Genomic DNA, 25819 nt, shown 5'->3' with positions numbered 1-25819 from the left:
TGAAGTCTCCCATTGAATACTTCAGGGGCCTGCTGATTAATGCCTGCATTGAGAATATGGTGGAGCAATCAAACCTCTTTGCTTGCCAACGTGAACCAGATAAGCCACTGTCTGCTTTTTCAACCATGGAGGCACGAGGGGGGGGCGGTCACCCCTCCTGCCCCCCCTCTGAGTTCGCCACTGGTCCAGGGGATGTTACCTGAGGTAAAATCAACTATAATGAGATTCAATTCTGTGAAATGTAACCAATATAATAGCATCAGCTAAACAGAACATGATGAAAAGCTTTAATATAACTGAGTATTAACAGTATAATAATATATAGGCTTAATGTACTGCTTATTAAAAGATTAGATGATGAATGTAGTTTATTGGAGAATACATAGCAGCACTTTGACTATTTGTCCTCTCCACTTTATTCACTAATTTGATCATTTTACAAACAATAATTTTAAAAAATCCTAAAATTAGTACAGTATTTACAATACATACCTATCTGAAAGATGTTTGTGCCAGTGACCCCCATACAAGACCTGTGTTAACATGTTTAGAAAATATTCCAGTTTAGCTAAGTTAGTGTTTAAACTAATTTTGATGCTATATAAACTCGCCTAATTATTAACTAATTTTGCTCTGGACTCCCAGGCTGGAACCCCCCCAAGGACCCCTGGGGGTCTTGAGAACTACCATGATAGAACACTATTATTTATGTATATTATTACATTCTAGAGATACATTAAGCCTATGACTTCTCACAGAGACTTTTTTTAAATCATAACTGAGAATTTTCTATTCATACAGAAGAGACATTAAATACACACATGCGTTGTGAACTTGTAGATTGGCTATTTTCACTACTACTTAAAAGTGGAGTTTTTTTTATGAAATTCTCTTGACAATGTTTCCAAATGTCTTTTTACTTTCTGAAAAATGCATCTTAATGTATTTCCTTTACCCCTTATAGTCATGCCGAACACACGCAAAACCAAAAGAAAGTAGCACACTGCACCAGAGGAGAACCCTGCAATGTTGATCCAGTCTGACAAAGATGGTAAGATAAACCATTTTAAGTTTTCCCCATAGCCAGTCGTAACCATAAATTAATGGTTTTTTATTCAATCTTTGTTGTACATACAGTGGTCTTGCATGGCGCCAGGCTGTCAGGAACTCTTTTCTTAAAGACGAGCTAAACCCCCGAAATGATTTTTATCTTAATTTTAGTTCAAATACCTGGGTATTCAGGGACCTACAAAGCTTAGAAGTGTAAATTAAATAGAACAGCTTATGACTGAACACAAATTTCGGAGTGAACATGGTGAAATAATAAGATAATCCTAACATAATACGTATTTAATACATCTTTATGCACTATTTTTATTTGAAGAGATTCAACAAAATGCACCAACAAAGGCACCAACCAAAGTTAAAGGGTGACTTTCAAAAATTAAAAGGGGAGAACCAGCTACTGGAGGAAGAAATCCGTCTCTTGAAAGAAGAGAACCGACTCCTGAAACAGCAGCGTGACTTCAACCGAGAGAAGGCTCTCCACACAGAGGTCGGCCACACAACTTCAAAAGGTATCTATACTGTTCCTCCAAAAAGGCTGTAAATACAATCTAAAGGAGTCTTGATTAGTTAAAGGAACATCCAACAATGTTTTCGTGTTAAAATAAGTTTGAAATGGCTCTATATTCTGACAGCAATCACTGAAAGAGTGTTTAGTCAGTGACTTGAAATCCCCAAACCCTCGCTGTCCGCCATTTCTCTTCTGTAGTCCTGGAAGCAGGGCTGACGCATCTCTGCAACTGCAAAATGAGGGATGGGGATTCCTCTGACTCTTCTGACTAAGATGACTCTTATGAGGATCGGAAGAGGAGGAAGAAGAAGAAACACAAAAAGCATGGGTCTTCAGACTCCTCTGATGATGACTGGAAGAAGAGCAAATCCAAAAAACCCTCATCATTTGGAAAGAGAGGTAACCCATCATCTGGACAAAGATGGCTCACATTTCTATTGCCTCTGGAACAACGCACACACAAACAGCGATGTTGTTTACATTACACTTCAGCAATATTGTGCACCATTTATTTTTATTTTTTTAAATGCCCCCAAAATTTGGTAAATGCACCCCGTTTTATACATTAAAGGCAAAAGTTGAATTTGTTTTATTTATTTTGATTACATTACATTGAAGCTAGATGACCTGGTGGCTGATGGCTTTTTGCATAGGGCTTTCAGACTCCTGTCACATGGACCTACCAAGGTCTAGCGAAGATGTTCATGTTAGTGGAAGCATCTTATATTATGACACTGCAGTCACATTTCCATCGTAATTTCAGTGTAGCATGTTCATGTATTGTTGTTGTTTTTTTGATGTGGCATAATACTAAGGTAACACTCTCTCCTCCACCCAAACACAATCTTATATAGGCTATATTTACCAGAGTCAAGGCTGGCCCAATTACGAAACAGCTATGTAGAGAGTATCCACAGCTGTATCAATTTAACCATGGAGTGAAGAAGAGTAGTGCACTGCAGACACAAGATGACTGGTTTAACCCCTGATCTTCATGTCATGTCAGGATTATAAATATATTTGGAATTATTACACAGTGTTAATCTATATATTTTTTTGATGATCTGTTTTGTAGTTCTGAGCCCAGAGGACGTTGTCCACCACTACAAAGCGGTCCTAAAAGTCTTCAGGCGAAACCGCAGCATGACCAACACCTGTGAAGAACTTGGAGTGGACAGGAATACCATTGCAGGGACTGCGGTCATTGCCGAAGTCATGATAGCCACAGAAGGCGCAGACTTTGGGGATCTGCTGCTCTTCAAAGAAAAACAGACTTTAGCGAACTACGCAAAATTATGCAAGGCATTTCTAGATGCCAACAAACCCCTGCAGGAAAAATCGAAAAAATGAGGAAGGCCACAGAGCTGCTCCCTATCAAATATAAAATGCCAAAGTGAGGGATCAAGCTCTAAAGTGCAGTAATTTCATGTCATTAAAAAAACAAAACATTTATTTTAATGTATTACTGCACTCCCCACTATCTGGTGGGGATTCAACCACATTTCTTGTATCCAAAAACCTTTTAGTGGGTAGTTGGACCCTGGTTTCTTTTCTCCAAAGGTCTTTTATCTTTGCCCCTAGAGTTTGATATCGTTTAATAACCGTTGACTAGCCACTCCCTGCCATTTCCACTAGGATGTTGTCAGCCTCACTTGTTTTATTTAGGTATAGTAGTAGTAGGCATTGTCAGTTTGCACGTTGGATCAGCAAAGTTTTATTTTGTTATGATTATTTCTACCTCTTCTGACCGTGACACTTTTTTTGGTGTTAGATTTCCATGTAAGATGCAACTGCACTTTTTTCTAACATGTCCAACTTGTTTTGTAAGAAACTGTTTTGCACTTTATGTATTGAGTATTGCGGATTGTATTTTGCAGATTAAGAGGATTAAAATTAGTCTCTTTGACAGTTCACCTGTTTTTGCATATTTGTCACAGGTTGTGTGAAGGAGTGTAACAAAATGCATTGTATCTCTATGTAAAGGAAAGTACATGGCAATATCATTGAAACAAACCACGCTTCCTTTTACAGTACAGTTCCACCTTTCTTACAAGGTAACTACTCTGTAAAACTCCGATATCACCCCGATAATTATCAGGGAGATATGGGAGTTTTTGCCAGATAACATGTTCAAAACTACACACCCTGATGGGTGGTAGATGATTATTATGTACAATTACCAGGAAAGTACGTGGTAATATCATTGAAACAAACCACGCTTCCTTTTACAGTACAATTCCACCTCTCTTACAAGGTAACTACTCTGTAAAACTCCGATATAACCCTGATATTTACCTGATAATTATCAGGGAGATATGGGAGTTTTTCCGATAACCCTCCTTCGTTACGGAAGCCAGACAGGAGCATGAAATATCAGTTGACAAACATTATCACAACAAGGCCATCCCTCACCAAAGCTAATTAGCATATGAATGGGTGTGGCTACAGGTCACTGACAAGGCGAGCCGTCACCAGGAGAGAAGCAGAGCAATGCGTATCCACGGCAACGTGTCAATAAAGTTATATATAACGTTATATAGATAGAAAAGAGGACGTTTACCGATTTGGTCTCATAACTTTGACCCTTTCACACTGTATTTTCACTTAATGACAGTTTATTTGAACGTTTTGTTCAGTAAAAATGTCTTGTTCAGTGTTTGGTTGGACTAACAGACACTCCAAGTTGTCGCTGCTCAGTTTTCTGAGGTAAGAAAGATACATTTTGTTTTGTTTTTTTTGCGAGCCAAAACTAACATCTCAGTTAATGCTCCAATTAATGCTAACATGAATTAGCAGCGGCTTCTCTCAGTTGGGTTGCCGGTGTAGAGAGGCGTGTAGTCAGTGTCGTCAGATCCCTCGCGCTCCGCCACAGTCCAATTATGGTCTGCTCTGCGTATCGGAAACAAGATGGCGACGCAAGATGGCGGCGAGTATAATACTGAACTCAAGGCTTTCAACAGGCAGTCCACAAACCAATGGGTGACGTCACGGTGACTACGTCCATTATTTATATACAGTCTATGGTCTCAGCTCACGTCTCTTTTTCTCTTTTTTTTAATTTCATATGCTTAACAGGCATGCAACAAAGGTAAACAATATTTCTAGGTGAAAATAATATGATAAAATTGAGTTATAAGTAATACAGATTAAACACAAGGAAGGTAATGCCAAAGATAAGTTGCCGCATGTGCTTGTGTTTGTTTATCGTCGTTGTCTCTCATGTACCTGAAAGTCACAGGCTGCGCTCTGTCTTAATTTTCAATTCTCCTGACACTGGAGTGACAGAATGTACAGTAGGCTTTTTTTAAAAGTTCACAAGAAAAGAGAGATTTTGAATGTCAACTAAATAATTCGCTATCCAGCCAAGCCTGGTTTATATTCACTGAGATATATAAGTATGCAATTCATAGTGACTTGTATGTTTGGTTGTTATGGAATGAAATGCCATGGGTTTATATTTTCAAAATCTGATTTTCAGCATCAGAAACAACTGTTGAAAAAGAGTGGCGAGGTACATTGTTTTGATGTAAAAGTAGCAAAGCATAACCTATATTTATTCTAAGTTATAGATGTTATAAATATTGACTATAGTCTCTCAACTTGCTGTCTGAGATTTTTATTGTGCTCACTCTTTGATTTTTTCCCCGTACGTTACAGAATGAGTGTCGGAGCCATAGAAATGCACATATAAAGAATAAAGAGAGGGAGGACGAATAGCAGCAGGACACACTTGAACCCAGATCACCACCGCCACCACCTTGTTGTATGATCTTTGCCCTGTTGTGAGCTACTGGTGCCCCCCATTTAACCCACAGTAAGGTAACAGTGTATGGAATGGCAGTGCAAGCTCTGCAAATTTGTGGCATCATCAAAGGGGGGACATCTTAAACACGATCTACTGAAACATGGACATTTTGGCCGTGGACATTTTCTGCCTTGTATTCATTTGAAATGTCCGTGTTCCTTTAAAACTTGGAGTGGCTTGCGTTCACACTTATCTAGAGCTCACAAATCAGAGGAGACTGAAAACAGATGGACATGTTGTTGAGATACATGTTATTTGGTTTAAAATGGTGTTCTACTAATGCTCAAGAAACAAATGTTTACATATCTAAAAAGATCCCCATGGGTGAGCAAATTAGCCTGCAGAGACAGAAATGTCCTACTAGCAAATTTAACACTGTCACACTAAAATCATAATTTTCACGTCCAACTGCTCGTCTGTTTATCAACTCCAAATCTATCAACAACTGATCAAGCTAGCACAGACAACAGCAAATCAGCCTAACACAGAGACTACACAACACTAATATAACTGACCAACATGAAATTATGACAACGAGGCACTAATGTTCAACTGGTAACAACAGCTAGCCTAGCATGTTAAACTGGTAACAATAGCTTGCCTAGCATATTGCTGAGCCAGTCAATGAACTTCAACCAATTAAGTCATTAAGTTAAAGTCCATAACTGTTAAACTTCATTAAAAGTTCAGACGTGCCAAACATAGTGGAGGCAGCAGAAACTTCCCTCTCTTCCTGCTCTTGCCCCCTGGCTGTGTGCACACCTGTTACTGTTTGTAAACAAGACACCGTCTATACACGATACATTGATGATGTAGCAAGCAAACTACACCGTGTTCAAACAGTTAGCAAGCTAACAAAATAAAGTTATTAACCTGACTTCATGATATTTGAGCCAGGCAGAGAAATATTTATTGCTTCTTACCGCATGTTGCCAGGTGCTGCCATTGTAACAGGGTAGACTGTATCAGCACTAGATTTGGTGCATTTTGTGTGACACTGGTGGTGAATTTTGTGTTGCATGTTGTGGGTGTGGCTTCACAGAGTGAGTGTGTGTGCAGTGATTTCCTGGTGATGGGCTAACCTGAAACAGATGTGCTGGCATGGCTTCAGCCAGCTTAACTACCCCCACTCTCCTTCAGTCTCCCTCTGCTCTTTGCAAGCGGCAAGCTCCGGTCCAGAGCTGAGAAGCCTATGCGGAAGTACCAAAAACTGCAATTCCTCGACTCGCCGCTTGAGGCAGGCTGCAGAAGGGAGCAAGTTAGATTGACTGTCATGTTAAAATGTCCGATTTCACAGTTGAAATAAACATGTTTACAGCCTGGTTCAAACGATGGCTCTACTCTCAAAAGAAGATTTCCTGTCAACTCTGAGGGGGGTGAATTATTTTATATCTCACTAGTTTAAGTTTCGAAAATTCTGCATAATAAAGCAGTCCCCGCTCTGAGTGACAGGTGACGTAGCGGACGGCACTAGCCGCTAGCTGTCTGTAGCTACTAGCGCCGTGGCTAATTCACTGGAAACTTTCCCTGTCGGCTGTCGGAGAGTTTTACAGGCAAACGTCGGACTAATAACACCACCTGCTGTGTGGTGAGCTGTACCACTGCTCCACAAGAAGCCAGCTCCAGTTGTTGGTGAGTGTTATTCTCGTTTTATTTTATTTATAAATGATCATTTATTAGCGTTTACAGTAGTTTGTTAGCCAGCTAATGCTGCCTTCGATGCTAACGGGAGTGAAGTAAAGAAGATATTATTAAACCGGTATGGTGACTGAAGTCATAAGTAATACAGAAGTGTTATAATTTATTTTTGTAATACGTGGAATCAAACACAGCGTCTGTGTGTTTGGAAAATAAAGCTTCACCATGTTAGTATGGTAACATGCGATGTTATGAAATGATGACTAAACTTACCATTGCATCAAGTTAACGCTACACTCGGCCCAATTTAACGTGTTCGTCTGTGTGTAATTACAATAATATCTGTGTAATTAAAAAGCATCACATTTAAGCATGGTTCAGAAATAACGGAGTTTGTTATAAAGACTCGGACTGTGAAATATTCGTTAACGTAAAATTTGACGGCACAGGACCCCAGACTTTATCTTTTTTATTTAATATCAGTATCAAAGCAGGCATTTTAATATGAAAACACTCCAGAAACCGACTGATTGTGATCGACTTTAGTTAACACATAACGTTAAGTCTGAATTTCAGGAGGAACTGTGCAAAGCATGATAACGTTTACTAACAGGCTATATTGAGAGTAGTTAATACTGTTGAATGTGTTTCGTTATCCTGAACAATAATCAGTATATTAAAACTGAAATGAAAATACAGCCTGTCCGTTGTAACACATATTTTACTTACATCTCTATTTGTCTGTGTAAAGTTTTCCTCTGCAGGTGATGCAGACAAGGTGGACCTCTGATGCTCCACATGAGAAGACACAACTGGACTCAAACACATCAACAACTTGTCAATATCTGAGGTTACATATTGATGTTTTTATGTATGTGTAGTTTGACTTAAATCTTTTGCTGCTGTAGTGTTTTTACGTTATTGCATTAAATCATATTATTAAAAGCACCCATTTATCAGCTTCCTGATTGTATTCTCACATTTTTAAAATTAGACATACATCACCTGGAATAAGAGTTGAACATAAATGCTTAATGTTTTATCTGTGTTGTATTATATCAGATATTTTAAATCTAACATTTTCACACAGCAATAAAGACAACGCTAGCTCAAATGCAAATGTAATTTATTGAAATGCATAAAAAACAAAAAGGTGGACAATATTTAAGTCTAGAAAAGTTCTCCATGATGGTGAGCAGCTTGACCTGCTGACCTCCCCCATGCTGCTGCTGCCGTCACAGTGGAAGAAGAAGACATCTGGGCAGCTCTTCCTCAAAGAAGAGGAGAAGGTCTTTCCACCACAGTCCACCAGCAGACACTAATGTCCGGCAGCTCACTGGACACAGAGCTGTCACCAATGCTTCAAACTGACTATGGGAGGAAAATAAATGAGAGTATTAAATGCTTCAGGTAAAACAATATATATAACAAAAAGCTATGAAGAGTGTCTAAATAATGTTGAAAACACTAGGATTTGAAGGATAAAATGGAAGAAGGGATCCACACCTCAAAAATATAAAACATTATTCAAATTAATTAATTTTTTAGTCCTTTGAAGACAGATAATGTGATCATAATGTCAGCCGTCTAAAGTCAAATTACCAAGACTGGAAGTTAAATTTATTGACAAATGTACTGAAATAAGTAAATATAAATATAAAATGGCCTTTCTGTTTTAACTGATATTCCAGATAATAATCCCAGACAGTCTGTCAGTGTCACATCATAAAGGTAAATGCATACTGTTTAATAGCGCTGTGGGGGATTATCATTTTACACGTTAACTGATACGCCCTGACACATCTACACTGAGAAACAACTAATGTAATAAGTTTGTTTTAATCATACCTGAGTAGAAGTTATTAATAAGCAAAAAATATATAATTGTGTGCCAGTATCAATCCAACATCTACGGTAAGAATACTAACCCAATTACATATCACTCAGCTCATAAAGTTTAATCAAGGGTCATCCAAAATAAACAACTTCTAGCTAAAGTAAAATTAAATTAAAATTCAGGTTAACATGTTTGCCTCATGTAAGTATCCGTAAACGTGTTTATTCAAGGTAACATTGGCGACATTACTACAAGTTTCGACAAAACCGGTATTTCAAATTACCCTAATTATATACCTAAAACAAGTTGAAGTTGCTGTGGTAAAGTTTTAGAGTAACTTACCGTGAGTTAAGCAGTGTAAGCTGGGACACCAACAGACGGGAACATCACGGCAGTATTAGTCAGCGAGCCGGCCGGCTGCTGTCCGTCCCGGTGTAGCATGTAGCCTAGCTTGTTAGCTCCGGTAGCCTCCGCTAGCTTGGTAGCTTCAAGCTAAGTGGGCGTGTTTCGGCCGCCTCAGCTGCAGTTCTATGTCCATTTATGGATTATCCGGGGGAGTTGAGCGGAGTCAACTTTGCCAAAATGGCGACTGTGGGAACGCCCACAAAGCTTCATTTCAGCTCTTCAGAACCCTATGGGTGACGTCACGGAGACTACGTCCATATTTTATACAGTCTATGGCTCTTTGCTGTGACAGGTACTGTGTGCATGTGCTCTAAGGTCTCTCTACCTAACAAATTGTAAATTGAATGTTTTATCTTGTATTGAGTTCTCCCTCTGCTCTTTGCTGTGACAGTGGTGTGGCGTGTGACGTGGGCTGGAGTAGCGCAAGGACGGCAGGTCAGACTGAAAGCAACTGCAACGGCTGAACAGCAGCAGCAGCGCCTTGCAGCCACACAGTGGGGTGCAGCAGTCCACAGCAGCACAGCATGCGGCGTCCGCAGCAGTAGACCAGCCAGCTCCAGCCTGCCAGCCTGGTGACAGTGAAGCCCGGCCACTCACCAGGCCACACGGATCCCACCCCTTCAGCTATCCCCCTTTAGTCTTTTTAAATTAATTCCCTTTTGGACTCAAACTAACTTTTAAATATTTATGCATAGGAATAATAAAGGACTCATTTAAATTATACTTCTGTCTTGTTGTGTCTTGTCCACTATCCACTGGCTGGTCAATCACACGAACAAGAAGAACACTTTACACCATCTTTCCACCTCTCTCCCATAGACTCCCTAAAGGTTATTCCTCCACCATCATCACAAAAAATATATTAAATAAAAACTTTTTTTTTGTTTGTTTTGTTTTTTTAAGTCGTTTGAGTCCAGCTCTGTTAGTCCAGGTTAACTTACATCTGTGAAAAACCTTTGATATGAATCCATGATTTAGGGATAATCATTTGGAATAACCTGGCATGGTTTTATGACAAATTAAATCTGCTAATATTCATGGCAGTAGTGTATATAAAAGTACCAAACATGTTTTAAATTTAAGTAATTTTAAACTCTAGGGTCAATAAAAATATAAAAACATGTCCTGATTCCTGACTATTTCCTCATTTATCAAACTTAAGAATATTTATAAAAAGGTAGTGTAGTCTGAACATACAAAATCTGATGATCTAAAGCAAATGTCCCAAGCACTGAAACAATGTTTCCACCTGTTGGGATCATACCACAGGTGAATCTTGGGTTCATTTGTGGACTTTAATATTCATGGGCTAAATGCAACAGCTTTCTGAGTCAACTCACAAAATGGCAGGTCACCGCCATTTTGTGTCCTCTGAAAAATTCCTTCCCAGAATGGTCGACGTTTACGACCCACAGACCAACTCATTGGTCAAGGGACCTTTGACACTACAGGTGATTCCCCTGGTCTGCTAAGGGAGCCAGTCCTCCCTCCCTTCTCTCTCTTTCTCCACTGTCCCGGAGCAGAAACACCTCCTTTAGGAGGCGTCCCAGAGGCCTGGATCCACCAGCCCCCCTCCCCCTTCTTCATTCAGAATCTCCTTTCCATAGAGAATTCTGAAACAACTGTAACTCTGACCTTCTCTGCGCACTAAAGTTGCATTAATGAACACAAAGTTCATTGCAAATGCCAGAGAAAGCTTTACCTCAACAACAAGGACAACCAGCAACTTAATTTGCAGGATGGCAAATTATTGAGCTCAACTTCTTTCTTTCCACGCCCGCCACTGAAAAAGAGATTTCCCCCCTTTTCAACTGGATTCGTGAGAAATGTAACTGGACTTAGATAAGCAATTAGCAAGGACTTTAGTATGAAGGATTTGACCTGTAATTATTATTTTGGGTTTATATGTGTGTTTTAAGTATATTATGTGATATTCGTGTTACAATCAAAGTTGTATGTTAATCTTGCTTTATACAGACAGTCAGTCTCATATGCAACTAACTATACTAACCCTTGACCTGCTTATACACTGATTTACACATAATATAATTTAAGTTAGCTGTAACAAGATACAGTTTGTAACAGCTCACACTGCCACACGGCCACGAGGCCTAGGAGTCTTTTGTGTGAGAAGCTTCAACCCCACTCACACACACACACACACACACAAACACGTTTCTTCTCTTTTGTAATGTAGTTCTCTATACTTTATAGATGTGTACCTTTATTTGCTTTACTTGTTTTTAGAATAAATACCTTTTGATTACAAATGCTGTTTATTTAATGTTGTACATTCTGAACGATATGCTTGCCTCTGCTGTGACAAGAATTCAAGATTCCTTCAACCATTTCTAAATACAAATAAGGTAATTTGATTATAATTATTCATTACCATTAATTCATTGCCATTAACCGCTTATCCGTATTCGGGTCGCGGGGGGCTGGAGCCGATCCCAGCTGACATTGGGCGAGAGGCAGGGTACACCCTGGACACGTTGCCAGACTATCACAGGGCTGACACATAGAGACAGACAATCACACTCTCATTCACACCTATGGGCAATTTAGAGTCACCAATTAAACCTAAGTGCATGTTTTTGGACTGTGGGAGGAAGCCGGAGTACCCGGAGAGAACCCACGCTGATACGGGGAGAACATGCAAACTCCACACAGAAGCTGTGAGGCAAGAGTGCTAACCACTACACCACCGTGTAGCCCTGATTATAATTATGTTCATAATTAATAATCACTGTTCCAAATTGATAGTTTAGTAGCTTTATGAGACTGATTTAGGTGAATTGGCTATGTTTTTCTGTTTTACAGATGGTGCCCCAACGAGCTATGACTTAAAGCAAATCAAGTCATATCATTTCTTATTATTAATAATTATTTATGATAATTATTAATAATTCTTATAGCCATCTAACCACGCTTTTGAACAGTGAGATTCACAAAAGTGTTGCTCAGGTTCATCCCTACATATTTGGTATCCTTATGGGAGGGATGGAATTTATGATAAAGCCCTTTTATTAACACATTTGACGCCCTGTGCAAGGTCTTCATTTATTCATAAATGAGCCAACCAGACACCCCAACATTTTCAGTGCCCCGTTGCGAGGCATGGAACATTAATGGGTGTTTCAGAATCCCAACACACCTGGCCCACAATCATCTTTATGGTTTTATGGCTATTTTTCCAGAGCAATGTGCTACTGTGATCTAACCACACACACACACACACACACACACACACACACACACACACACACACACACACACACTTCCTCTCTCACATATACCTTATATTTTAAATAATCTAAGGTTAGACTGTGTAGCTCTCTATACTCTTAAGATTGTGTGTTTTGTTTGCTTTACTTTATTTTTTAAATAATACCCTATACCTATATACATGCTGTCTATTTAATGTTGTATTCTACGAATGATATATTAGCCTCTTCTATGAAAATAATTCCAAATTCCTCCCACCACTACTAGATATGAATATTTTTTAAGTTGATTATTAATCAGTGTTCCAAATTGATAGTTTAGTATCTTTATGAAACTTTCCTGTTTTACACAGTGGTGCCCCAGCTAGGCAAGTCAATTTCATTTATATAGCCCAAAATCACAAATTACAGATTTGTCTTGTTGTGGCAGTTTTGGCAACTGCACTAAGTTAATGGGTGAGCTGGCCAAACACGAGACACACAATACTCTGTTCAGCAAGTTTTATTGCGTAAAACTTTACACACACAGCACAATTCCGAATGGCTCTTTACAGTACAACAAAGTCCTGTATACCTGTATTTCCCAGCATTGATTCTTCATCAAGACTCAATGTGGCCCTATCTTCTGCCCTATACATCACATCAGGACAGACCTGACTTCTTTACACGTTGCACTCTCACATGGTGTCACCAGAATTAAGTTCACAGTTTGAGTTCCCACAAGGCCTTTCGTCTCGAGTTTCAAGTAGGTCGCCTCCTACTTCATGCCCTACCATGACAGGAAACACCAAATTTCCGTCACAGCCTCAAAGGGCTTTACAGACTGTACATGGTACGACACCCTCTGTCCTTAGACCCTCACATCGGCCAGGGAAAAACTCCTCAAAAAACCCTTTTAACTAGCCTGGGTATACCCATACTGCTCGATTTCATTTCGAACCTCCAGGCAGTCTGGCAACAATGGCCGTTTCTTAGCCCTGTTTTAGGGATCCAATCACAGAATGGGGAGGGACGGCAAGACGATGACGCGTACTACTCGGCAGACGGAAGCTTGTAGTTTTGTAGTTTTCTTATGGATCCAACATGGCTGTAGCATACGCGAAACTCTCTTTAGCTGTAGACGTCGTTTTCAATAGTTTAGAGCCAAAGTTTATTTTAAAAGAAGAACAACGTTTGACTTTACACTCCTTTATCACCACCAAAAAGGATGTTTTAGCCTTGCTTCCGACAGGATTTGGCAAAAGCCTAATCTACCAATTAGCCCCACTACCGCTCGCTGCTGTAACGCCAGTGATCTCGCTAAGAGCCTCATTTGTGATTAGTCTGGCATTAGCCAGGCTACCTTTTAACAGGAAATAGAAGAAGAAAAATACAAGTTTGTGACATATATTATTGGGACATCAATGTGAAGAGATGAAGAGAAAGAGAGAAAAAGAAGGGCCCGGTGTATCATGTCCCTGGACACATTGGGCCTATAGCAGGATAACTAGGGGCTGGTCCAAGGCAGGCTTAAGCCAGGCTTTTAGGCTTTGTCAAAGAGGAACATTTTTTAGTTTATTGATCTTTGTTTTTGTTTTTTTATATAAATTGCTTCACTAATTTTACTATGTATAAATCAGTACTGAATTCTCTTCTCTTTTTTCCCCAAATCTGCATTACTAGTGACATTTTCTGCTCTCCCCAAACTAACGATTCTGCTGAAATTTTTGCTGTTTGATGCCCAAATATAGCACTCAATGGTCCTCTGCAGGTCATTTTGGATTGACAACAAACAAATTACTTCATGCCCATCTTAGTTTACAATCACCCTCTTTTCAAATCCACTATACAAGAGCAGAGCTAAAAGATTCTTTAAAATATGCCATCAATATTTTTTTCAAATACCTGAGGTCCACTGCTGAACATAAGACACCCACTGCTGGACTCTGTCTTGCTGTAGAGATAACTCAGCTGTACGTTTCTCCAGGTACTTTGTTGCACCTATAATCCTTTTACAGTCTGTCCAAAGTAAATATCTGAGTTAACAAATACTGAGACACAATATAAAAACAAAAAATGTTATTAAACATATTTGCCTAGTTAGTACCTTGATGTATCTTTTGGCCAGTGTCCGGTCAAGGTTTTCTGTCTTTTGCTTGTTCCACCCACTTGCCTGGATTGTTGGCATGTCTGTGCGAACTTGACACACAATCAATGTGCCTTAATTAAGGTTTACAGTTAGGACCAAAGATCACTACATTGATCATTCTCTAATATTGTCACATAAACCTGAAAAGAATCATACACTTAATAAACAGACAACTGTTTTCAGTTTTCAAAGGGTGCACCTTTGCATGGAACTTTAAAATGCAAAGCCGTGCATCAGTGTTCAATCCCCTTCTAAGAAGGGGAATATGGGAAATATTTAAGACAGGTGCTGTTTGTTTTCTCTGGGGTTGGATGCCTGCAGAGATTTGACACCTGACCACAAGGAAGCACTCTATTGTAGAGAGGTGCTACACCTTCTGGTTTGGTCTATGTGGAGAAGGATATGTCGGCTTGTGGTCTCAATTTGGACACAACTATACTTGAAAAGTGCTTACTGACTTTTGACATGTACTTGGAAAGTCATTTGGAAAAGGAAAAGTGGGGGCAGAGGATAGAAAATCATAATGTGTGGTACTAATGGTAAGAAATACATCAATTTGTCATTATTACCTCACACATCAATTAATGCCATTTTGCATGCATGATGGAGAGAAATTGGCTCATGTTCAGCAAGTCCTCCAACTCTGGACAGTGGTCCACAACTCTCTGCAGATATGGCCAATATTTGCAGACCACATCAGACCACAGCAAAAAAACTGGACTATCTGTGAGTTAGCTGAACATATTCAGTCCCTTCAGCAAAAAATCCCATGACGGCAGACAGCAACTTCAACACCTTCCACATCTAGTTTGCTTGCAGACTTGTTGGCGGACTCTCGTGCTGCAGTGCACTGACCCGCATCACATCTCCCTTTCTCTGGATTTTCTCCGGTTTGCGACTATTCTTCCTTCAGACAGCCACCCACTGTTCTAGCCATACGGGAGAAGTCTGGGAATAGCTAGCAAGACAATGTCGGCTCGCACCAGCTAAGGGCGACTGGCTAACTGCTGCAGCTAACCGAATTGGTTTCCATGGTGCGGAGCTGCACTTCCAGTTCTCTAAGCCTCGCTTCCACCACAGCTAAAACACTACATTTTACATGCATACACGCCAGGCAAGAGATAACAGAAGAGTGAGGGGGAGAAGTCATGGCTAGCACTTAAGTTAAGGAGCTAACACAACTGAGTAACGTAACAGACAAGATTAGCAGTAAAGTCGCTACAAGGAGGAGAGAGATACAATGCCGGTGCCCAGTGTTTCAAATGTTTACTTGCGGTTACATCAATCGGAGGTCACTAAAATTAATGTGGAATTGATGTGTACCTATGCAAAATCAATGTCAGACTCAGTAGTTTTCTCTGGTCCTCTGCCAAATATGACCAGCGATGATATGTGTAGCAGCATTTCACCGCTCCAGCACTGGTTGTCTAGGTGGTGTCCTGAAAACAACATGGGCTTTGTTGATCATTGGCAAACATTTTGGGTAAGACCAGGGGCCCGTTGCACAAAAGTAAGATTAAGACATTCAGGATAAGTGACTGAGCTGGGCTCAAAGAATCTAAAACAAGAGCGTCCAGGCTCAGTTGGTTGCACAAAGACCAATCCAGGATGAGCAGACACGGATTCATCAAGCCAGGTGAAACCTATCCTGGATAAGTGCGCGCTCGCGGCTCCCTCAGATAGACCCCGCCACCGATCACAGATTCACTGATTCACCATGGCGAGTAGAGTGGTTTACTTTTCCCCGTCGAGGGAGAAATCCTGATGGAGGCGTACGAGGAGGTGAAAGACATTATTAAAAAGAAAGGAAACAGCACCACAGTAATTAAACAAAGAGAGAAAGCGTGGCAAAGTGTTGCTGACCGTCTGAATGCGTAAGTAGTGCACAACTACACACTCACTGCTCCGCTGAAACATCACAATTACAATCCAAATATTTATTTCACAATTTAAAAAACGCAGTTGTACTCTGATAATGAGTCAGTTGAATTTTTAATTGAAATCGACTGCAAATATGAGTGAAATTGTTTAAATTTAACTCCAACAGACTGTATAATTATTTGATAAATAGATGAGCTAATAATAGTAATAACTTTATTTTATATAGCGCCTTTCAAAGGACCCACGGTCGCTCACTGACTTAATTGGATTTCCTTTTGGGATAAATAAAGTTTCTCTTTTCTTATATTTAGTGTGTATGTGTCTTCATCTCCTTCTCTGGCCACAGAAGACTCTGTGACATCAAAGAGGAGTTCTATAGGATTACAGGTGAGAAAATCTACAAATGACAGAACAACTGTTACCAGTCATAGTAGGATACTCATTACTTTGTGTTACAGGTTTCCCCAATGTCACTGGTGCACTGGACTGCACACACCTCAGGATAAACCCCCCCCCCCCCCCCCCCCCCCCCTGGATTTTGTGAATAGGAAATCCTTTCACAGCATTAATGTTCAGGTGAACATAACTTTTTGAAATTGTCAATTGATGAACACTGTTCATTGCTTGTGATGTGCATTGATTGGTTTAATAGTCCTCATCTTATGATTTCAGATGGTCTGCAATGCTGACTGTCTGATCAACAATGTTGTTGCAGAATGGCCTGGCTCAGTCCATGAAACCAGAGTCTTTGGGACCTCTGAAATCTGTCAGCGCCTATCACAAGGTGAGCCACACAACCATTAATAACCACTTTTTACATCATGGCTGTGTCAAGAATGTCACTCTGTTTATGAGGTTGTAATGATGAGATTTTGTGTTGACAGGTGAATTCTCTGGTGTGTTGCTGGGAGACAGAGGGTCTGCCTGCCAGCCTTTTCTCCTGACACCATTCACAGACCCCCAGGACACACAGCAGGCCTACAGCCAGGACCATGCTAGGACCAGGCCCAGAGTTGAAATGACCTTTGGCCTCCTGAAGGCACGCTTTCAGTGTCTTCACTGTCCTCCACAATGTGGCCTGCCTGAGGAAGGAGAGGGCCCCCAGAGGGCCACAATCCATGGACTGAGACACTTCTCTGATGACGACAGTGGTCGGATGGTGTGGGACCAATATGTGTTAAATTATTTTAGTTAATATGCATGCTTTAAATTTAAGTTAAATATGTCCTGCAGTGGCAGAGGAATTTCTGATTATTTTTTTTTAATTGATTTGGCCTCTTGTGATGATTGTGCTGTATACTGTGTGTATACAAGCTTGCAGGGAGGCTACTGCATCATTCATCTGTTCATTCGATGTGTATGGATTTGTCCTGCATTTATTTCAGTGTGCAGACATGCAGGGTGTATTATATTCAGACCTTTGAATGTGTATTTATCCTTGTGTTGTATAATATACTTTGATTTCTATCTTGTAGAGTCACTGTGACTTCAGTTTTGAAAGGAGCCGATGGTTTACCTGTTTTGATTTATCCTTATTCAATAAAGGAACATAATGTTATACTTTGTGTATTTATTTATATGGAATGTGCATTTTATACGACTGAGTTTTAGGGCCACACTGAGGAAGACAACAAAAGTCATACATTTATGAGACTGGTTCTTTCTGTGGAAAAGATGTATTGTCTTGCATCTTTTTAAAGTCCTTATACTTCTGACAATGTGATGCTGGCTGATGTGCCAAAAGATTAAGTATCTCCTTGTTGGTGACACCTATTCTGAAGTACAATTCCATAAAAAAGCTCCACGGCCCTCATTTTAACAACTCTCCTCCTCTAAAACAAGTCTATGGGAAACTGTAAATGATCTAATGATTGCAACATCATCTAAAATAAGTAATTATCCAAAATGATTGAAATGAATGATCACAAACGTTTAAATAATGACAGTGGGCCTAGTTCTATGTGATAACAATGTGTATAGGGCAGTGGAATAACTATTGGTGTCCGTTTGTGGTGACTGCTGACTGAGATAAGGGATGAGATTAAATAGATCCTGGAACATAGCCTGGTCTGGGGCAGGCTTGCTCCACAGAATAAATCTCCATGGTAACTTATACCATAACATATCCTACTGCCCCCTATCCTGCTTTTGTGCAGCCGGATCGCGGATAAGTTGAGCCAGGATAACCAACATATCCCGGCTTAATCCCTTATCCTAGTTTTGTGCAACAGGCCCCTGGTCTTATTAGGAGAGATGGTGTACATCCCACTTTGGGTGGAGCCGCTCTCATATCTAGCAAGCTGACCAAGTTTATTTGAGGTCCAGAACCATGACAACCCAGAGTTGAGACCAGGAGGCAGAGTTGCAGTGTAAAACACCTCTCTGCGCTTCATTAGAGCAGTCACCCACCTACAGCTAAGTTACTTAAACCAGTTCAAAACAGAAGAGGAGCTATTCACAATAACCTGATAAAAATTGAAACTTCCACTGCAATTAAACAACACAATATAATTAAATGTGGACTCTTAAACATCAGGGGCCTCATGTATCAATGCTGTGTACGCACAAAAACATTGTGTACGCTGTTTCCAAACAAAAGTTTGTGGTGCCACCGCACATTCGCTTTTCATATATGTGGCGTGTGCAGGAAAAACAGTGTATGCAATGTTTTTGTGCATACGCAGGATTGATACATGAGGCCCCAGATCTCTATCATCTAAAGCTTTATTAGTAAACAAGTTAATATCAGATTGCAATTTTTGCCCCTTTCATAGTGCCATTTCATGCTGGGACATTTACTGCTCTGTAACATCTGAACGCATCAGAGGCAGGATGCCAGGATCAAGTGATCGCACCAATTTTAGTCACAAAGGTGGAAAATTAGTGGGACTGTTGGAAGTGGGATCACTATGAAAGGGCCATCTCAGCAAGTCGGAATATTTGACCTCACATGTGACGTCTAACCCACGCCTCCCACTTGGTCTGACCGTCATCAAATCACTGCTCAGCAGCATGCACAACAACTGCGGCTGCTGTCGCTAACTGTGCATAGTGTCTGCGCTTATTGTAAACGAGCCGACATCGCTAATTGCCCACTGAGTATACAGTGCAAAGTGTATTTGCACATTAGTTTGATTTGAAAACAAAATATCGTGATAGTATGCATTTTGTGGTTTGATAGAGCTAGAGAACAAGTGGAGAAGTGTTTCTTTAAAGCACATTTATTCCAACCACGTCTGACTCATCTCTGACATCCTTACAGTAGATGACTGAATGTGACAAAGACTGGACAGCTTATATTGTTGTCATGGCAGTTATTCTTGGACATTGCAGGTTACTGAACATTAAATACATAGTCAATTTGTCATACAGATAAAACATGTGTGTGTCAGGGGGAGTCAAACTGGTCAGATTGGTCACAGCTTATATGGTCGGACTATAATAGCTGCATGAAGTGGTCAGTGCTTTGTCAGCAGATCAATATCTTACTCAAATGTACAGTACACACAAAGTCTGTTCCTGAAATACCACATAACTAAGTATCAAGTGTGCTGAGTTTACAGATGCATGCTGTGGAGAATTACTAAAAGATGCATTCTGACATATAGCTTTGAGGAATTTCAGGGAAAGTAATGAATGATGGTGTGATGTACAAAGGGAGGAGCGAAGGGACACCAGAGTCGAAAATACACAGAGGGGAAAAGGAGGGGTGGAATAATGAGAATGTGAGAGAGGTAAATTAGTTACATGACTCAGTTTTGTTCAGAAAGCTGCCAGAGCTGCAGCTATCTGCAGATCTCTGAAGATGAAGGATGAAGTTGATTGGGTGATCTGTTTCCCAGAATTCCCCAATAGTTCTTGCTGGATCCCATCGTCTACTTGGGCTGAAACATTGCTCATTAACATTGCACTGTACTCCATCTCTGTGCTCACTGCGGTCCTCAACCTGCTCATCATCATCATCTCAGTCTCCCACTTCAGGCAGAGATTAACTTTTTAGTTTCTCTTTTCAGGTTTTGTACCTTAACCATGTGATGAACTACTGTAGATTAAGAAGAATTGTCTTAGAACTGGTACTGAATAATGTTACTCCTCTAACACTAGTCTCATCATCTGTCTTCCTGACTGCATGTTGGATAACTGTTTTGTAGAATGATGCTTTTCTCTTTTCCTCCAGGCAGCTCCACACACCCACCAACATCCTCCTCCTCTCTCTGGTTGTCTCAGATTTTCTTGTGGGCCTCCTGCTGATGCCATTACAAACATTACAAAAAACACATTGCTGGTTGTTCGGTGACCTTTTGTGTTCTCTTTTTAGGTTTGTGTCCTACATCATTTCTACTGTCTCAGTCGCAAACATGGTGCTCATATCAGTTGACCGCTATTTTGCTATTTGTGACCCTCTGCATTACACCACCAGAATCACTGTGAATAGAGTTAAAGTCTGTGTTTGTCTTTTATGGTTTTGTACTGTTGCCTACAATAGTTACTACTTTAGTTTACATCTAAATCAACACGAAGAAAACCCTTTTTCCTGCAATGGAGATTGTCCACCTGTAATTGATTACACTGCTGCTGATCTTCAACTTGTTTTAAACTTTATTGCTCCTGTTTCTGCCATCATAGTTTTATATGCGAGAGTATTTGTTGTGGCTGTGTCTCAAGCTCGTGCCATGCGCTCTCACATTACAGCTGTCACAAAGCAGATTTCAGTGACTAAAACAGCAAAGAAATCTGAGCTGAAAGCAGCCAGGACTCTTGGTGTTTTGGTAGTTGTGTTTTTAATGTGTTTCACGCCAACTTACTTTGTAACTTTGGGAGGAGCATATCATTCCATGAGTCATTCAACTCTATTCTTTATTATGTATCTGTTCTATTTTAACTCTTGTCTAAACCCTGTGATTTATGCCTTGTTTTACCCCTGGTTCAGAAAAACTGTTCATTTGATTGTTACTCTTCAGATACTGCAGCCTGGCTCCTGTGAGGCCAACATACTGTAGAGAAGCTGTGGAAGGATGACGTAATGAAATTGGTGAGAACAAAATACTATTTCTGTGTTTTATTCCTTTGCTACAGATCGTTTTTCATTTTTAGTTTTGGATGTCATATTTTTAGATTTATTAAATAAATATAATCTGCTCATCTATCAGAAATATTCTTAATCTGTAGAAGGGCATGGGGTGAACGTAGCTGTTTGTATTGAATCCAACTACTTCTCAGTCAGGAGATTTCCACTTCTGATGCTGTTTTATTTAACCTTGAAAAACTGTGGCCTTTTTCCTGTTCGAGATCTGCAAATGTTTGTTTTTTTATGTATCACAGGTCTGCCTTTCTGGTCCAAATGATCTGGTTTCTGTCACTTAATGTAATTATATTAATATATTAACATTGCTGTTAATCAATAATAACTAATATTTACCGATGTGGATATGAGCTGTAGAAAAATAATTCCTATGATAATCATATTTCCTTCATACTGACAATCATGTGTACATTTGAAAAATAAATGTCTTTTTTATTTTCAAAACATTTGGAAAAGCCCATAGATGATAGTTCCTCTCAAGAAGTTACAAGGCCACAAAGAAAAACACAAGTAAAAAAAAAACTGTATTTTTCTGCTACTATTTTGTAACAAGTGTATAACTTAATGGCAGTCTAGTTTAACTTACATTTGTGAAAAACCTTTGATATGAATCCATAATTTAGGATCATAAATCTGAAAAACCTGGCGTGGTTTTATGACAAATTAAATATGCTAATATTCACAGCAGAAACAACACTTAATGCAAAGTGCAAAAAATCAAGTCAATTTCACGTTCCCCCACAACCATCTTTATGGTTTTATGACACACACACACACACACACACACACACTCTCTCTCTCTCTTCCTCTCTTACACCCTTATACTTTAAATAATCTTCGGTTAGACTGTGAAGCTCTCTATGCTCTTTAGATCGTGTTTTGTTCGCTTTACTTTTTTATTTAAAATAAATTCCCTATGCCTATCTGCATGCTGTCTATCTAATGTTGTACACTACGAATGATAGATCTTCTATGCAAATATTTCTAAATTCCTTCCACCACTACTCAATATGAATAGAGAGAGTCAGAGAACAGCAGGAGGTTCTGTGAGGGGCATAGCAGCAGGTAATGAAGTGCCACCATTGGCCAGTAGTGTTGCGTGGAGTGTAGAGTGGGCCGCAGGAGAGGAGCATTCCAATGTGGAGCGGACCAAGATCCATAGCAGTGAGTCCAGCAGGAGTGACAGCCGAGCAGGACCACAGCTTGACACCCTGTGAAAGAGAGAGTGTTGTGGGCTCTGGAGCAGCACTCCACTCCCGCTCATCAGAGGAGATCAACTGCACCTGCAGAGCTCAGCTGGAGCTCATTCAGAGCTCATCAAGCTCCAGATTGTCTCTAATGTCATGCAGAAGTTTCCAGCGATTTCTCTTGGTTTGATTTCCTGGTTCTGATCCCGTCTGTTCCTGACTCTGTCTCCTTATCTCTGCCCTGGTAAACCTGCCTGCCTTCTGTCCCCAACTCTGATTCCAGCCTGTGTGTTTCCTGGTTGGATTTTTCCCTTCCTGTGTTGTTGTCTGCTGCTCCGTTTTTCTGAACAGGATTACTCGCCGGTCGCCTTCCCTGCTTCAGAGCTTTGCTCAGGACTCTGGTATTTCTGCGTCATTCAAAGACTCTGGTTTCAATACTGTGTTTGTTTTTATTGTTTCCTGTGTTTCCTGTTGTGTGTGTGGAACAATAAAAGAGACCTCACTCTCAATCTTTGTTGTACTGCATTTCAATCCTGCCTGATTCATGACAGAGAGCAAAGAAAAGTGCAAATACAAGCTTGTGACATGTATTATTGTGATATCAGAGAGAGAAAAGAAAAGGCAGGTGTAATAGTAATTTTCATCTCAGCCCATTTGAAATGCAATACTCCCTTCCCCCTTTCCTGCCAACACTTTGACTTCCCCTTTGTGTCTCAAATTTGATATGCAGATGAGATTTTACACCTGAAAGGGTCCCCTTTTGTATTTCAAATGGGATGTCCAGACGAAGCTCTCACACCTAGCAAGGTCCTCTTTATGTTGTAAATTGTCATATGTCCCACACCCTGGGAGGGGGGCAGGATATCGTAGCCAGACCCCTGGTTTGCATATAGGTGCGCCCCACACCCTAGTGGGCGTTCTCCAGGTATAAATTGGGCTATCTCTCCTCTGTTCAGGGTCTTTCTCCACTTTGACCGCTCGCATGTTGATCGACCTTTCTTTGCAAAGAAATAAAACATTTGTCGGCCGGCAGAAGTCTCTATTTCATTCTTCACCAGCAGCAAAGGAAAATTTCCACAACAGCAGGCCCGCTGTATCATGTCCCCTGACACATTGGGTCTATAGCGGCATAACAAGTGGCTGGTCCAAGGCAGGCCTCAGCCAGCCCTAACTACAGGCTTTGTCAAAGAGGAAAGTTTTAAGTTCACTCTTAAATAGAGAGGAGAGGAGCTTGATAACTGAACGCTACAATTTTACGATTTGCTGTTGTTCGACATTTCGCCGGGGAAGTACAAATTTTTGGTCAGAAACTAGTATTCTTGTCTTTAACACAGGGCCTCAATGTTCAGATGAAAATTTACACAATTAGCTGATGGTCGTGAGGAGCTCTTCTACTGTGCTTCCACCTTCCCTGCGGTCCCACATGACTCCCTCACCTCCATCTTCTAACCTCTCCCTCATCCAGAGCACCGTCCCCTCCTGCTTCAAGCCCACAACCATCATCCCCTTCCCCAAGAAGAGCCCACCCACCTGCCTAAATGACTACACACCAGTAGCACTAACTCCAATCAATATGAAGTGTTTTGAGAGAGTGATGCTGGCCCAAATTCAGAGCACCATGCCGGACACCCTGCAGTATGCCTGCCGGCCTCAACAGATCCACCTTAGACGCTGTCGCTGCTGCCCTCCAATACTCCCTCTCCCACTGAGAAAACAAAGACTCCTACATCAGGGTGCTCTTCATGGACCACAGCTCCGCCTTCAACACATCATCCCCCACGAACTAAGCCATAAACTGTACACACTTGGCCTGAAACCGAGGGCCCAGACTGTGAGGTTTGGCAATAGGACTTCAACCAGCATCACCACAAATGTGGGCACTCCACAGGGGTTTGCCTCAGCCCTATCCTCCACACCCTCTTCACCCATATTGTGTCGCCTCCCACAAGGACAACATCACAAGTTTGCGGATGACATCCCCACTGATGACACGATAGGACGTGTCATCAGTGGGGATGAAGCGGCTTACAGTAGGGAGGTAGCCAACCTGGTGTCATGGTGTGAGGACAATAACCTCACCCTCAACACAAACAAGAAAAAGGGGCTTACTGCCCTACAAAGCCTAACTGCAGTAATTACATTTTTGGCTGAAATTGAGTTATAACTAAAAAGGAACTCCTTGATTTCTGTTTTATCTTGTGACAAGTGTATCAAGTTTCAGATTTCTATTTTGCATTATTACAGATAAATAATAATGAAAAATTGCAGTAACTACAAAATTAATCTCAAAACCAAAACAGAACTTATAGCAGTCTGCTTTGACTGTGATACAGTGTAGGCTTGTATATGTGAAAAGAGGAATAATAGAAATTATAAGTTTATATCAAAGGAAAATTATTATCTAGATAATGATTTAGTGAAAAAAAAAACCTTTTATAATATAAAGTCTAACATATGCAAATCTTTGCGTTAAAACAACATTGTGGTTATCAGTGGTCAAAATTAACGTAATGCTGTTGCACAGATTGCACGTTGCACAGATGCTATCATCTGTGCAACGTCTCCCTGTTTTCTAGTTGCCTGGTAGCTTTTCCATGCAACAACACTGTCCTTATGTGTTTTTGCAATCTCATGTTTGCCAAAGATGATTAAAGCTTTCTTCCAGTTCTTGCAACCACTACTGACCAAACTATCATGTTTGATGTTTTTGCCAAACACTCTACATGGGAAGCAGAAAGCTGTATTCTGGTTGACTGAATATTCTAACCAGTTGTGCTTTTCAAACCAGCTGTGGTGAAATGCTCGTTTCTGTGTACCAAAACTTTCTTGTGGGTAGGTCTTCAGCTTTGCCTGTCTGGGCCCTGTGTCTTTGTCACCTAAATCAAACCCTGTAGTGGCGTGAGATGCTGCAGCTGCTTCATCAATTTCCCTCTCTTGGTCTGTTTGCTCTCCTTCTCTCTCTGTAATATCTTGATCATCCCCTGCCTCTTGATCCATCTCTGGATCCCCTTGCTCTCTCTGCCTTGACCTTGCCTATTGATCTTTTTCTCCC

General features: G+C 40.5%; 1 pseudogene; it reads left to right on the top strand.

The window, feature by feature from the left end:
* The first annotated feature begins 1026 nt into the window (after positions 1–1026).
* On the top strand, positions 1027–2926 carry LOC131979318 (uncharacterized; annotated as a pseudogene).
* The last annotated feature ends 22893 nt before the right edge of the window (positions 2927–25819 follow it).

Source organism: Centropristis striata, chromosome 10 (assembly GCF_030273125.1).
Source record: "Centropristis striata isolate RG_2023a ecotype Rhode Island chromosome 10, C.striata_1.0, whole genome shotgun sequence".
In the NCBI taxonomy this organism is placed as follows: Eukaryota; Metazoa; Chordata; class Actinopteri; order Perciformes; family Serranidae; genus Centropristis; species Centropristis striata.
This window is presented reverse-complemented; position numbering and strand designations above follow the sequence as displayed.